We start from the raw sequence: 1,231 nt of genomic DNA on the forward strand, positions 1-1,231 counted from the left end.
ATCTTTTATGATGAACAAGCCCCTACTTTTTATTGCACATAACTGTCAGATTTCCAGGAGACCTTGCAAAATGGATTTGCAAAAGAAAAAAAAGAAAAAAAAAACCCCCACGTTACTAACTGTTAAATCAATACAACAAGTAATTTAGAAACAGATGGTGTATTTTCCTATGATCAAAAGCATGTCTGCACAAAGGAACATATTATTACTGCAATTTACCTTCCTCTTCCTGCCCTACAGCCATTACTCTTTGGGGTTCATTCCAATAAAAGAGGGAATCACTCCCAATCCAGAGCAGATTTCCTATTCATCTTATAGACCACAAACTGCCTTGGCTTCACCAGCGCAGCTCAGGCAGACCGTCCCACTCCCTGCCCGGGCTATGGAAGAAACGGCTCAGTTCAGAGATGGACATTTCTTTTCTTTGATTTCTTTGCATTTGATATTGGTGATGGGGTGGGGATTTCCCCCTCTCCCCAGGTATTTTATGGTGGTTTCTCAGCCGCTTCACCCTTCTGGCACCATCCTCTGCTTAAGGGGACCCTTTCCCCGATGACGCTCTTGGCAAAAGGGCCTGTGAATAAGAAAACTGCCTCTTATTTCGCCAAGTAATGTGGGACCTTGTAACATTAAACCACCCAGAAACAGAGGATAGAAACTGCCTCCCCGAGAGGAGCCCGTGGCAGCTGGAGATCTCTCCCTAAGTCCAGCAGCACCTTTGATTCCCAGGAAGGTGCCCAGAGAGGAGGCATGAGCATCCCGGGGACAGTGATTATTTTCCAGGCTGGTGCCAAAGGATCAAGGCCAGCGCTCACCAGAGACGCCAAAGTCTTGGGGAAAAAAACGTTGCAATTATTTCCTAAACCTCCTGGTTTTCCTAAAATTCCCGATTCTCATTGATGTAAATGTCCAGAAACGTTCAGACATCCAGAATCGGCACTGAATTTCTCTGCCCGGGGAAGGTTTCGGGGTTGGCAGCGGGGACCGGTTCCCGGTGCAGGACGGCATCTGTATGGAGTGATGAGCGCTCCTGCTTGGGACCACACCACGCTATTCCCCTGGAGGAATACCAGCCCATCGGGCTTTTATTCGTTCAGGCACTTTTAATGCAGAAGGACTAATATTTTTGAAAGCGGCTTTAAAATAAATATAATGAACTCGGCTTATAGAACTGGAATGGTGGTAATGGGCGCAGGTAAAAAGCAGATTTCCTCAGCTGAGTGACTTCGAG

This window comes from Pygoscelis adeliae, unplaced genomic scaffold (genome assembly GCF_000699105.1).
Source record: "Pygoscelis adeliae isolate BGI_AS28 unplaced genomic scaffold, ASM69910v1 Scaffold72, whole genome shotgun sequence".
Taxonomy (NCBI): Eukaryota; Metazoa; Chordata; class Aves; order Sphenisciformes; family Spheniscidae; genus Pygoscelis; species Pygoscelis adeliae.